Source organism: Cygnus olor, assembly GCF_009769625.2.
Source record: "Cygnus olor isolate bCygOlo1 chromosome W unlocalized genomic scaffold, bCygOlo1.pri.v2 SUPER_W6, whole genome shotgun sequence".
NCBI lineage: Eukaryota > Metazoa > Chordata > Aves > Anseriformes > Anatidae > Cygnus > Cygnus olor.
The window spans coordinates 986,063-997,516 of record NW_024429077.1 but is presented as its reverse complement, the minus strand read 5'-3'; the positions used below and the strand labels follow the sequence as shown (position 1 = coordinate 997,516).

Below are 11,454 nucleotides of genomic sequence, written 5' to 3'. Positions count from 1 at the left end.
TTAATGGTATCACAGTAACAGCCACGCAGATAATAATGAATGAATTTTGATAGAATTGGACAAGCACAGCGATGTGATGGAACGAGAACGTGCTTCAACATGTGACGATCCAACATCACACACCATCTCTTCTGCCCTGAAAGACTGCTGTGACAGATGGAGCCCAAAGTCAGTCATGGACTATGCAAACTCAGTGGACATTCTATATACCATAGATGAAAATGGTGATTAATTGGAATGTACTGGAAAAGGTGTAATCTGAGCATGACATAAATGGTATGGAATAAGGGGTGGATGTATGCCCTGGTTTCAGGTAGGATAGAGTTAATTTTCCTCCAAGTAGCTGGCATGGTGCTGTGTTTGGGATTTAGGATGAGAATAATGTTGAAAACACCCTGATGTTTTAATTGTTGCAGAGCAGTGCTTACACTAAGCCAAGGACTTTTCAGCTTCTTGCTCTGTCCTGCCAACGGGCAGGCTGGGGGTGCAGCAGGAGCTGGGAGGGGACAGACCCAGGACAGCTGACCCAAACTGGCCAAAGGGGTATTCCATACCATCTGACGTCATGCTAAACAATATATAGGGGTGGCTGGCCGGGGTGGGGGACCAGCTGCTCGGGGATAGTCTGGGCATCGGTCAGCAGGTGGTGAGCAATTGCATTGTGCATCACTTGTTTGTACACATTATTATTATTATTATTATTATTATTATTATTATTTCTGTCCTAATAAACTGTCTCTATCTCAACCCACAGGCTTCATTTTCCTGATTCTCTCCCCCATCCCAGAGAGGGATGGGGGAGGGTGAGCAAACGGCTGTGTGGTGCTGAGCTGCCAGCCGGGTTAAACTACAACAAATGTAAGCCCCGGCCATCTGCTCATGTGGCCAAGCCTTGACCTGCCTGGACAAGAGCTGGCAGCTCCTCTCTGGCCTGGTGTCCGCTCAGAGGAGAGCAAGAGGGAAGAGAAAGCCTGCAGATCCACCTTCAGCCCTCCTGGGGTGCTGAGTGGGGGAGCAGCTGTTGAAAACGGGCAGCCTGGGAGATGCCCTTTTAGTGAGCCAGAGAAGGATGCAGGAGCTCATGGAGGTTGAAGTCTTCTCCTGAGCCTGAGGATGTAGCAGGGAAGAATCTGCCTAGTCAGAGCTGCAGACTGTGCCCAACTCGCTGTGTGCCAGGAACCCTGCCCAGGGGCCCCAAGGTGCCTGCGCTCGCATCCCCAGCCCTGCCCAGCACCCCGCTGTACTGGCAGATCACAAACCACTCCTGCCAAAACCGCCCCTTCCTCGCTCAACACTTCAGGCTCTGCTCGCCCCGGCTGGCTCTGCTTAGCCCCAGCAAACCCCATGGCCCTATGTCCCTCATCCCAGTGCCCTTGTGGGGTGTCTATCTGCACCCAAGACCTCTCCAAATCAACCTCTCCTCTTGCCTTCCCAGCCTCAAGCCCAGCGGAGCTGGGAGATTCCCTGCATCTGCAGTGCAGCTCAGCTCTCCAGTCCTGCGGCGGCAGGGAGAGCAGCACATGGCCGCCTGCCGGTGCCGAGCAGCCCGGCTCCCGGCGCCAGGCGAGCACCATGAAGTGTGGGAGAAAGCCCAAACTCTGTTCCTGGGGTGGGAGACCCACAGCCAAATGCTCGCTGCCACCCACTCAGCTCTGGCCTTTCCTAAGGGGCTGATCCAGCAGGATGCTCGGCATCCGTCCACTGTGCAGATTGCAGGGTATCGGGGAGTGGAGCAGTTTGGAGAGTGGGAAGGGGAAAGCAAGGAACTGTATGGAGGGGACTTCTCCCTGCCCAGAAGCAGCCCCCCTACATCCACAGGCTCCCCAAAACCACATGAGCCGCTGGCTCAGGGCAGACATGAGTGGGCTGGTGGGGCCAGGCGTTCCTGCAAAGCACCTGAGAGGCCATGGGGCCAACTCAGGGAGGGACCTCCCCAGCCCTGGCAGGGCCCCAGTTCCTGTAGCACAGGCAGGACGGATCCAGCCACATGTGGCTGGCGAAGCAGCAGCCCAGGCCACGAGCAGATGTGCTGAGCTAGGCCATTCCTAGCGCAATGTGGGCACCAAGCTTCAACCACAGACTAGTGTGTACACGCAGTGCGGCTGCGTATCTCGCCCAACCTCTCCCAAAGCCCCAGGAGCACAGCAGCCGTCCCCATTTTGGACAGGAGGAACCACTGTTGATTCGTGGAAGAACTCTACAACTCAAAGCAAATGAGTTATAAAATAGGTATGTGGTTTATTTCGGCGCCGGGTACATGCGGGATAGCTCCCAAAGGCATGCGCACCTTAACATGGCAATTTGCTTTGGTTATATGCAGTAAAAAGTTACATATGCATGAAGTTTCCCAATATACCTATACATACTCATAACTTATCCCCACTTTGTATTAAAATTAGCTCCAAGAAGTCATTTCCATAAACTCCTCCCATCTGCACCTGCGCAGCAGGTGGTGGTCGTTGGGGGGGTCGTGGTGATGAAGGCTGATAACTCCTCTTCATCACCACTAGTTGACCCCCTGCCTTTCTGCAGACTCAGCTGCTCCTTGGCTCTTGTCCAAACCACAAGGTTGGTCTCAGCTGGTTTTTGAGACAGGTTCCCCATTTTTGTCAGGAAACATCTTCTGTGAGAGGCCCCGAGACTCCTTGTTTCGGTTAATTTGCACAGTAGTAAGCAAAGACACTCAGCAATATCTATTTTAATGCGATTAAGCAAGCCCCCATTCTTTCATTCCTGGCTTTAATAATTACGATTGTTTTATTTAGAAATCATTAATACGATTAAGCAAGCCCCCAGTTCTTTTATCCCTGGCTTCAGTCCCCCCCTTTTTCTAGAAGAATAGTAAATTCTTTTACTCGTGGCAAAGATTCCCAACTTGGTACTGATCACTTAATGCCATACCGTGGACGCGCGACAAAGAAGTCAGCATGGCTATCTGGTATAACATTCTCCAGTTCCAGATTAGTATAATTACAGACAGTACAAGACTTATACCAACTAAGATCAATATGACTATGATCGGGTGACACAATGTACTGAGAATACAATTTGCCGTTGGTGACCACCCGAAGAGTGTATCCCACCAGTGATGACTAGCGTCTTGTTTCACGCTTTGTAGAACCTTACTTATTTCCTTGGTGTCGTGAGTAACTTGTGATACATTGTGTTGTTAGACTTGATCAACTGGTGGGATACCACTGGTGCCAAATATAAAAATCACACCTGACAATTCTAACAAAGTTACAAATATAAAAGAATTATTTTTGCTAGGGAGAGTTATATTCTCCTTATCTACTTCTACAAAAGCAGAAGCAGTTCTTAAACACACACAGCCTTGACCGATATATAAGCACAGTCTTTTGACTAGTATTTGGATGAATTTCAAAGTGGCAAACACCTTGCTCAGTGTCAAGACATATGTCCTGAGCGTCAGTTGTGTTGCTTTCACAGATAAATCCTTGTTGTTCCTGGGTAACACACGATTCCAGATTTACAGTCTGCCATTTCCCACTCCCCAGCCGTGCCCATGTTCTATGCTCCGAAGGACAGAGCACTGTCTTCTCATGGTTTAATCCTAGTGCAGTGATGGGGTGGATAACATAAACTGTGGTATTACGTATAGTAAGCACAAAGGCAGTAGCCATGTTAACAATGGGATCATAGGTAAAATTTGGCAGAGTCCACCAAGACTGGAACTTCCTCTCAAAATCATTGGCATTGTCCCAAACAGCCTTTCGGACTTCAACCGGGAAAACGCCTTCACTTCCTTCCCTAACGATCTTAATTGCGGTGAAGGTAGTAAGGAGCACCTGGTATGGTCCTTCCCACTGTGGTTTCAAAGTTTTCTCTGCAAGAGACTTGACATATACATAATCTCCAGGCTGTGTGTCATGCACCGGTCCATCCAGCTCTCTACTCTGAGTTCCAGCCACTTATTTCTCTATTTTTCTGAGTTGTTTACTCAAAGCTACCAAATAGGCAGACAACGTCTCCTCCCCAACCTGGGTAGACATTCCTTTCTGAATTCTATATGGTCTTCCATAAAGCATTTCAAACGGACTTAATTTTTAATCCGCAGCAATGCTAGCGGGAGAACTTGGGGCCAGGGCAAGTTAGCTTCTTGCCCTAACCTTACAATTTGTTGTTTGATCAAATGGTTCATTTTCTCCACTTGGCCACTCGATTGAGGGTGGTATGGAGTGTGGAGTTCCCAGTCTATGCCCAAATGCCGACTAATTTGCTGCACTATTTTTGAAATAAAGTGTGGTCCCCGGTCTGAGGACATGGTGGCTGGAACTCCGAAGCGTGGTATTATTTCTTGTAGCAATACCTTGGTTACTTCTAGGGCTTTGGCAGTTCTAGTGGGTACCGCCTCTGGCCAATCTGAAAAGGTATCCGTTAATACCAACAAATATCGATACCCCCCCTTTTCTTGGAAGTTCAGAAAAGTCAATCTGCCATTGTTGTCCAGGCCCATGGCCTTTCCCAATTTGGCCCAATTTCGGTTTGGGGGTATTTTTGGGGTTGGTCTGGAGGCAGAGGTCACATTGTCGGGTTACTTGTGTGACAGTAGCATACAAATTCCTAGCCATAATTTTCCCAATTAGATAGTTATATAGGGAATTTATTCCCCAATGAGTTTTCCCGTGTTCTTCCCTTACTAGTGACCATAGCAAATTAGAGGGGATGACTAATTTCCCTTTCCCTTCTTCGGTAATAGCCCATCCCTCTTGGTTATAATCTCCCTTTTGACTTTCGATTAATTTTCTGTCCTTTTTGTTATATACTGGCTTACCTTCAAGGGGAATCTGCCCGTCTGGAATCAGGGCTCCCTCAGTTGCTACCTCACCTTTTGCTGCTTCTTTTGCCTCTCTGTCCGCCAGACCGTTTCTTTCCTCCAGTTCTGAGCTCACCTTCTGGTGTGCCTTAATGTGCATGATTGCTACCTTTTCAGGCAGCTGAACTGCTTCCAATAATCACATTATTTCTTTTGCACGTTTGATGTTTTTCCCTTGCGAGTTCAACAGTCCTCTTTCTCTCCAGATGGCTCCGTGTGCATGTACAACCCCAAATGCATATCTTGAGTCCGTATAGATGTTTATTTTCTTTCCTTTTGCTATTTCTAAGGCACAGGTCAGAGCAATTATCTCGGCCTTTTGTGCAGAGGTATCTGTTGGCAAAGGTCCAGATTCTATTACCTCTTTGCAAGTGGTAACTGCATACCCAGCATGTCGTCTTCCGCTGATGACGTAGCTGCTCCCATCAGTGAACCAGATTTCCACATACGGCTGGAGTAGGTCGATGGTCTCCAGGCAGTCGTGGTGTACTGGCTCCCCTTTGGTTTCCGCTGAGGAAAGAAGCTGGGTTGACAATGTTAGTTACCACTATTTCTACATCATGTACCGTGATAGCTTGGTATTTCAGGAACCTTTGTGGGGAAAGCCAGTGACCACCTTTCACTTCCAGCACTGCGGACACTGTGTGAGACACTAGCGCAGTTATTTTCTGGCCCAAGGTGAACTTGCATGCTTCCTGGATATTTAGCACCACTGCTGCAACGGCTCTGAGGCATCCCGGCCATCCCTTGGTGGCGGCATCCAGCTGCTTAGAAAAATAAGCAACTGGGCCTTGCTTATTAAGACCTGGGCCCTTCGATATGGGCCCAGGTCCTGTGCTAGTATTCCCAGGGCAATCCTCTGTTTCTCATGGGAGAAGAGGAAGAATGGTTTATTCACATCTGGAAGTCCCAGAGCTGGAGCTGACATGAGAGCCTTCTTTAGTTGGTCAAAGGCTCGCGTGGCCTCCTTTGTCCATTGGAGGTTCCTGTTCCCATTTGCAATGAGCGCATACAGCGGTTTTACAAGCAATCCGTAATTATAGATCCACAATCTGCACCACCCCGTCATTCCCAAAAAGGTTCGCAGTTCTTTTATTGTCTCAGGTTTCGGGGTTTGACATATCTCTTCTTTACGATCTTGCCCCAAGGTCCATTGTCCATTGTCCATTGTCCGGCACTAACCTCATAACCCAGGTAGACCACCTTCTGCTTTACCACCTGAGCCTTCTTCCCCATTTTTGTCAGGACCTTCCCCATTTTTGTCAGGAAACATCTTCTGTGAGAGGCCCCGAGACTCCTTGTTTCGGTTAATTTGCACAGTAGTAAGCAAAGACACTCAGCAATACCTATTTTAGCGCGATTAAGCAAGCCCCCATTCTTTCATTCCTGGCTTTAATAATTACAATTGTTTTATTTAGAAATCATTAATACGATTAAGCAAGCCCCCGCTCTTTTATCCCTGGCTTCACTGTGATTGCAAACAGCAGCAAAGCCCCCACTTCTCCAACCCGTATGGCAGCACAGGCACTGCTGAGGGGTAGGGATCCGTCATCCCCCAGCCCTGCCACCCCAAGGGACAGGTCGGTTTGCCCATCAGATCCTGCTCATCGAATTCCTTAACATCCTGCTGTCCTGGTTTCAGTTAGGACAGAGTTAATTTTCCTCCTAGTAGCTGGCAGGGTGCTATGTTTTGGATTGGGATGAGAAGAGTGCTGATAACATGCTGATGTTTTAATTGTTGTAGAGCAGTGCTTACACCAAGCCAAGGACTTTTCTGCTTCTTGCTCTGTCCTGCTAGCGAGCAGGCTAGGGATGCAGCAGGAGCTGGGAGGGGACAGACCCAGGACAGCTGACCCAAACTGGCCAAAGGGGTATTCCATACCATCTGATGTCATGCTGAACAATATATAGGGGTGGCTAGCCGGGGGGTGGGGGGGGGCCGGCTGCTCGGGGATAGGCTGGGCATCGGTCAGCGGGTGGTGAGCAATTGCATTGTGCATCACTTATTTCGTACACATTATTATTATTAATACTATTATTATTATTATTATTATTATTATTGTTATTATTTTCCCTGTCTTAATAAACTGTCTTTATCTCAACTCACAGACTTCACTTTCCCGTTTCTCTCCCCCATCCCGGAGAGGGAGGGGGGAGGGTGAGCGAATGGCTGTGTGGTGTTTGGCTGCCAGCCGGGCTAAACCACAACACCTGCTCATCAAATTCCTTAACACCCCAGGGCAGGAGGCAGAGGAGACTCCAGACAGGGAGGGGTTTCCCTGCTGGTTACACCACTTCCCGGGAACGCCGCCTGTGCCAGCGCTGCTGCTGCGGCGATGGCAGTGTGCACCAGCTCTGGGGCGCTGTGTTATTGCAGGGTTGCACGGGAGGGCTGGGGCAAAGGAAAACACCAGCTTGTTACTGCAGGGTTAGGCAGGAGGTGAGATGACTTGGGCTTGCTATTGTGGGGTGCAGAGCACGAGCAGGTAGCTCTCAGCACGGGCACCATGCCCAGGCAGAGGGAAACCTGCGGCCCCGATGTCTTTACCCGGGGACCCCAGACCATGCTTGGCCCCAGGAGCCAGGGGAGGGGAAGTCCCCAATGGGTCTTCACTAGCTGCTTTCCCGTTGCAGAGTTTCAACGTGTTCCTTCCTCCCGAAAACTCTCACTCCGATGAAATCAAAAGATAAAAATAAAAATACATCCAAGGGAAAAACAAGTAAGGCTTCGTGAAAAAGGGGAATGCACTTACTGAAAGGCGCGAAGAGGTAAAAACCCTTTTCTTCATCCCCGACCCCCGCCGGGATGTCGGAGGGCACTGCCCCCCGAGGTGCCCGGGGGGTGCGGAGCTGCCGGAGCCGGTGCGGGAGCCGGTGCGGGAGCCAGGTGCGGACCGCAGGCACAGGAAGAGTCTCGGAGAGGCGGAGGAGGATTGGCAGCGCCCTGCTCCAATTGTGCAGCGGCGGCGGCTGGACCGGACCGCCCGCTGCCGCCCCGAGTAGCCCGCAGCGGGCTCCCCGCCGCCGGTGCCACTCGTCCCGGTCCCGGTCCCGGTCCACCGTGAGAGGAGGCTGAAAGAATTTCAGTAGATAAGATAGGCTAATGAACGTGTGAAAGGAAGCCAAAGGAATTTTAGTAAATAAGACAGGCTAAGGGACATGTACTATATCTTCCGCTACCTATTGTGCACGAGAAACTGTTCCTGATAGAAACAGGAAACACATTTCAAGAACCAACTGAAACCGAATCTGCAGTTTAAGGAGAAGCTTATGAGTCTGCGCTGAGATGAGAGGTCAACCAGCGGTGACGAGGAAGACTCACTGATCTTCATCCCCATGACCCCCGGCGACCACTACCAGAAAACACTGCGCAAGCGTGGATAGGAGGAATCTATGAAAATGACTCCCTGGAACTGATTTTAATACAAAGCGGGGATAGGTCATGCGTACGTATAGGCGTATCGAGAAACTTCATACATATGTAACTCTTTACCACATATAACCAAGGCAAGTGCCGTGTTGGGGCGTGCACGACTTTGGTGGGACTACCCCCCATGCCGCCCGGCGCTGAATAAACATACCTACTTTACAATCTTACTGACTGTGGAGTTTGCTTTCCGCACGTCAGTTTAGCGAGCCAGGCAGGAGACACTCTGCTCGGCTGCAGGATCGACTGTGGATTGCACGCCCCTAGGTGCACCCCAAGTATTTTCCTCAGAGGGGACTCCACTCTCAGCCGCTCACCGCAGGAGCAGACAAGGACCTCCTGAAGCTGCGGACAAATGGTATGTTTTACAGTACAAGAAGGGCCCGTAAGTCATACGCGTGGCCATGGCAGCTGGTAAATCGAGCAGAGACGTCTGGCGTGCAGCATAGTCCCCATAAGGGAGGAGGGTGCCCTACAGGCTGACCGATAGAGTGGTCAAGGGGGATTTGCTGACCGATGGAACAGCCACTAGCGATCTTGGGAGCAGATCGAGCAAATCCGAGGTTACCGCTGCATCCCAGTTTTGGGAGCCAGGACGGACCTGCTAATGACTGTATAAGAAGCAGGAGAAGGGTAAGCAGGCCTCTCACAATTGTGACAAGGTTATCTGGGTAATATTTGCAGCTGCTGGAGGGATATTAATTGGAGTGTTACTAATTGTATGTCTTATTTGTGGATCTCTGGGTATCTCATGATGAAAGCATTTGTGTATGTGTTTAAGGCAAAGTATCATTGTGGAGTGAGTCACTCCACAAAGAACACGGTCATAGACAATACTTGTTTGGTTGGTTATCGTTCTAAATTATATATTCTTGTGGTATGACCGAGATGTGCTAGGGGCCTCTCTGTGTGATTGCGTGATCAGCTATGACTTGGTTGCCATCACGGAAACGTGGTGGGACCACTCCCACAACTGGAGTGCTGCAATGCCTGGCTATAGGCTCTTCAGAAGGGACAGGCAGCACAGAAGGTGTGGTGGTGTGGCTCTCTATATTAGAGAGTGTTTTGATGTTGTGGAACTTGAGGCTGGGAATGATAAGGTTGAGTCCCTATGGGTTAGGATCAGCGGGAAGGCCAACAAGGCAAGCATCCTGGTGAGGGTCTGTTATAGACTGCCGAACCAGGATGAGGAGACGGATGAGGAATTCTACAGACAGCTGGAAAAAGTTGCACAGTCGTCAGCTCTTGTCCTCGTGGGGGACTTCAACTTCCCAGACATATCCTGGACATGCAATACAGCTCAGAGGAAGCAGTCTAGGAGGTTTCTGGAGAGCGTGGAAGATGGTAGAGCTCTCTATTCTTGGCGAAGTCAGGAAGGGGACCAGTAAAACGGCTGTCTTGGACTTCCGGAGGGCAGACTTTGAGCTGTTCAGGACACTGGTTGGCAGAGTCCCTTGGGAGGCAGTTCTGAAGGGCAGAGGAGTCCAGGAAAGCTGGGCACTGCTCAAGAAGGAAATCTTAAAGGCTCGTGAGCGATCTGTTCCCACGTGCTCAAAGACGAGCCAGCGTGGAAGAAGACCGGCCTGGCTGAACAGAGAGTTGTGGCTAGAGCATAGGAGAAAAAAGAGGGTTTATGATCTTTGGAAAAGAGGGCAGGCCACTCAGGAGGACTATAAGGATGTTGCGAGGCTGTGCAGGGACAAAATTAGAAAGGCCAAAGCTCATCTGGAGCTCAATCTGGCTACTGCTGTTAAATATAACAAAAAATGTTTTTATAAATACATCAACACAAAAAGGAGGACTAAGGAGAATCTCCATCCTTTACTGGATGCGGGGGGAAACTTAGTTACACGAGATGAGGAAAAGGCTGAGGTGCTTAATGCCTTCTTTGCCTTAGTCTTTAGCGGCAATACCGGTTGTTCTCTGGATACCCAGTACCCTGAGCTGGTGGAAGGGGATGGGGAGCAGAATGTGGCCCTCATAATCCATGAGGAAATGGTTGGCGACCTGCTACAGCACTTAGATGTACGCAAGTCGATGGGGCCGGATGGGATCCACCCGAGGGTACTGAGAGAACTGGCGGAGGAGCTGGCCAAGCCGCTTTCCATCATTTATCGGCAGTCCTGGCTATCAGGGGAGGTCCCAGTCGACTGGCGGCTAGCAAATGTGACGCCCATCTACAAGAAGGGCTGGAGGGTAGACCCAGGGAACTATAGGCCTGTTAGTTTGACCTCAGTGCCAGGGAAGCTCATGGAGCAGATTATCTTGAGTGTCATCACGCGGCACTTGCAGGGCAACCAGGCGATCAGGCCCAGTCAGCATGGGTTTATGAAAGGTAGGTCCTGCTTGACGAACCTGATCTCCTTCTACGACAAAGTGACACGCTTAGTGGATGAGGGAAGGGCTGTGGGTGTGGTCTACCTTGATTTCAGTAAGGCTTTTGACACTGTTTCCCACAACATTCTCCTCAAGAAACTGGCTGCTCGTGGCTTGGACTGGCGTACGCTTCGTTGGGTTAAAAACTGGCTGGATAGCCGGGCCCAAAGAGTCGTGGTTAATGGAGTCAAATCCAGTTGGAGGCCGGTCACTAGTGGAGTCCCCCAGGGCTCAGTACTGGGGCCAGTCCTCTTTAATATCTTTATCGATGAACTGGATGAGGGGATTGAGTGCACCCTCAGTAAGTTTGCAGATGACACCAAGTTAGGTGCGTGTGTCTATCTGCTCGAGGGTAGGAAGGCTCTGCAGGAGGATCTGGATAGGCTGGACCGATGGGCTGAGGCCAACTGTATGAAGTTCAACAAGGCCAAGTGCCGGGTCCTGCACCTGGGGCACAACAACCCCAAGCAGCGCCACAGGCTGGGAGATGAGTGGTTGGAAAGCTGCCTGGCAGAGAAGGACCTGGGAGTATTGGTTGATAGTTGGCTGAATATGAGTGTGCTCAGGTGGCCAAGAAGGCCAACAGCATCCTGGCTTGTATAAGAAGCAGCGTGGCCAGCAGGTCTAGGGAAGTGATTGTCCCCCTGTATTTGGCTCTGGTGAGGCCGCACCTCAAGTACTGTGTTCAGTTTTGGGCCCCTCACTACAAGAAGGACACGGAGGTGCTCGAGAGAGTCCAGAGAAGGGCAACGAAGCTGGTGAGGGGTCTGGAGAACAAGTCTTACGAGGAGCAGCTGAGGGAGCTGGGATTGTT

General features: G+C 50.3%; 1 long non-coding RNA gene across 1 annotated transcript; it reads right to left on the bottom strand.

Annotated features, from left to right (window-relative positions):
• Positions 1-6,118: 6,118 nt before the first annotated feature.
• On the bottom strand, positions 6,119-8,065 carry LOC121063003. Its single transcript, XR_005815778.1, has 3 exons — positions 7,591-8,065; positions 7,049-7,506; positions 6,119-6,469 (listed from the first exon to the last, which is right to left on the bottom strand). It is a non-coding gene; the product is annotated as an uncharacterized LOC121063003 (long non-coding RNA).
• Between the last annotated feature and the right edge of the window lie 3,389 nt (positions 8,066-11,454).